This window comes from Giraffa tippelskirchi, chromosome 3 (genome assembly GCF_054371585.1).
Source record: "Giraffa tippelskirchi isolate mGirTip1 chromosome 3, T2T-mGirTip1v1.2.pri, whole genome shotgun sequence".
NCBI lineage: Eukaryota > Metazoa > Chordata > Mammalia > Artiodactyla > Giraffidae > Giraffa > Giraffa tippelskirchi.
The window spans coordinates 51,205,701-51,208,810 of NC_137277.1; the positions used below are offsets into that span (position 1 = coordinate 51,205,701).

Below are 3,110 nucleotides of genomic sequence, written 5' to 3' on the forward strand. Positions count from 1 at the left end.
GTCCATGGGATCACAAAGAGTCAGACACAACTGAGCGACTAAACAACAATAAAAATGTCACTCATTCTTTGACAGCCATGGAGCAGTATCGGCTCAAGTTGGTTCTATGCCAGATCCCCTCTCCACTCTCCACTTTGGACAGGTGACACTGATTTTTTTTAATATCAAAAGTGATGGGTCAACAGTAGTTTTTTCAGAAATGGAGAAATCCATCCTAAAATTCATGTAGAATATCAAGCAACCCTAAATAGTCCCCTCCCCCAAAAAAATTTTTTAAAGAAGAGCGAAGTTTCAGGTTTCCCAATTTCAAATTATAATACAAACCTACAGTAATCAAAACAGTGTGGTATTGACATATAGACATATAGACTAAAGGAATAGATTGAGAGCCAAGAAATAGACCCTCAAATTTATGGTCAATTGACTTTCCACGAAGGAGCTAAAGCCATTCAGTGGGGAAAAGACAGTCTTTTCAAAAAATGGTGCTAGGAAAACTGGATATTCACATGCAAAAGAATGGAGTTAGACTCTTACTTTATATCATATATAAACTCAAAAACGGATGAAAGACCTAAGTTTAAAAGCTAAAACTATCATAGAAGAAATTATACAGGAAAATCTTCATGACTTTAGGTTTACCAATGGTTTCTTTAATATGATACCAAAAGCACAAGTGACAGGAAAAAAAATAGATAAACTTCACAAAGTTAAATATCTCTGTACCTCGAAAAACATTATCAAGAGAGTGAAAACAACAACAAACAATGGAAAAAATATTTTCCTGCTGGTAAAACTCCCTGAGGGGGCAGCCGCCTCCAAGGCCGGTGAGCTGTGGCTGCAGGCACCTCCAGAGTCTGACCCCCCCACCCCGCCCATCAGTGTGAGCGCTGCAGGGTGAGCTGTGCTCCAGCTGCTGGTACCTGCCGATTCGAGAGCTCTTCCCATAGCAACTGATGGTCTGGAAAACCCTCATGTCACTTTGATGCCCTAGAGAAACGCTCAGGAACAAAAACCTCAGTGGCATGTGGGAGTTCACGTGCCACCATGGCGAGCAGGAGTAAGGCTTAGCAAAGTGGAGGCCTGCCGTTTGGACCAGCTGGAGAACTCGGTCTTCCTGATCATTGTCTCCACGGAGGAAATGGATGACATGAGAAAAATCTGAAGCTGTGCTGCCTGCAGATCTAAGCTCCCAAGGTGTCCCTGGACTCCGTGACGGAGTGTGCAACGGGGGATGGTGGCAGGCAGCTATTATACACCAAAGCCCAGCTCAGAGACCCTCTGCAGCCTCCGACAAGGGGAAATCCATGAAGGAGAAGGACCAGCTACCTCTTCATCTGCCGGTTGTTTGTGAGTGAGATGCCGGATGTCTGCCAACTCGTAGCCAGCTCTCCCGAGGATGCCTGCTTCAGGTGATGGCCGGTGCCCTGGGAGGGAGCTGATGCAAGAGGAACAAGATCTCACCTGCCCATATTTTTTGACCCTTGATTCAGCAGCCACTGCTTATCATCCAGGTAGTTTCTACATATTCCATGAAACCCACACTCAAAACTCTGCCCCACCTGAGATCAAGAATCTTGCCCTACTGTGAATGGTGCTACATTAAAGAGTTTAATAGACACTTCCAGCTGTTGTAATTTTTTTTAAATGACAAATTTATGTTATGTATATTTTTTTATCCCAGTAGAAAAAGGTGAGCCAGCATGTTGCAAATTCATAAAATACCTTTGATTTGAATTTTTAAAAGGTTCCTCTCCTTCTGAGTGGAATTAAGTGGAGTGCTGGCTGAATTTCAGCCCCCATTTAGTTTCTCAACTCAAAGGATTCACTTGGATAGTCAACAGCCTACACAACCATACATGGCAACCATGTGCTGGATTTCATATCTATGTCTCCTTCTGACTAGTCAAAATCATGTTTGGTCCTCATTCTGTTATCTGATGTATTTGCCATCTCCCCCAGGTTGTGACACCTACCAAGCTGATGCTATGTCATCTTCCATATCATTGATTAAAAAGTCAAACTGGGTGGACTCCTGTGGCTCCTTGGTGGAGACTTCCTGCCAGATCTGTACTGACCTGTTAATCAGCACTCTTTGGGGGGTGACTGTCCAATTGCTGTCGGTCCTACTTGTGCCTCTGGATTGAAGACACACTGTCATGTTGTACCAGCCTCCTTTTTCACTGGTCTTCTCATTTGTCCTCAAAGATTTCATGAGAACTTGACGAAAGTCTTTACTAACCTCTGGAGAGAGGCTATTTCCTTTATCTGTCAGTCTGGATATCCTATTATAAAAGAACTTCAGCCTGCCTGAATCTTTGAGGTGGGTAGGATACTGCAGGGCAGTTGTTTGCAAACTTGCATCAGAATTACCTAGAGGGTGATGGCTGGGCTCTTCCCAAAGAATGTCAGATTCTGGATAGAGCCCCAGCATTCGCATGTCTGGTAAATTCCTGGTGATGCCAAGGCCACTGGTCCAGGGACCACATTTTGAGAACCACTGATGTATGGGGGGATAAGGGCAAAAGCTCTGGAGTCAGGTAGACCTTAACCTGTTTGAACCGCAATTTCTTTGAAATAGAGATAATAATCTTACCTAACAGGGTAACTGTGGATTAAAAAGGTAATGTATAAGAACACCTTGCTGGAATTTCCCTGGTGGTCCAGTGGTTAAGAATCTGCCTTGTAATTCAGGGGACATGGGTTTGATCCCTGGTCGGGGAACTAAGATCCCACATGCTGTGGCACAACTAACCCCGTGCTCTGCAATTACTGAGCCCGTGTGCCACAACTAGAGAGCTTGTGCGCCACAAGGAAAGATCCTGCATGATCCAACAAAGGTCCTACCTGTGGCAACTCAGACTTGACACAGTCATATAAATAAATAACACCTAGCTACCTAGCACCTAAGTGATAGTGACATTTATATTGATATGTCTGGTAATGAATCTGTGCTGAGTGCTTTTCTAAACTGCTCAACCCCATGCTAGAGCTGGAGATGGTCAGTTTCTGGCCTCAGCTTTTCCTAGGTTGGTTTGGGCAATGGGTAGGTTTCAAAATTGATGACCTGAAGAAAGTAGATTGATTATCTAAGGAGGGATGGGGAGAAGAGA

The 3,110-nt window shown here is 44.1% G+C and overlaps 1 pseudogene; it reads left to right on the forward strand.

Moving 5' to 3' along the window:
• Positions 1–655: 655 nt before the first annotated feature.
• LOC145540416 (gamma-interferon-inducible-lysosomal thiol reductase pseudogene) lies at positions 656–1,413 on the forward strand (annotated as a pseudogene).
• Positions 1,414–3,110: the final 1,697 nt, after the last annotated feature.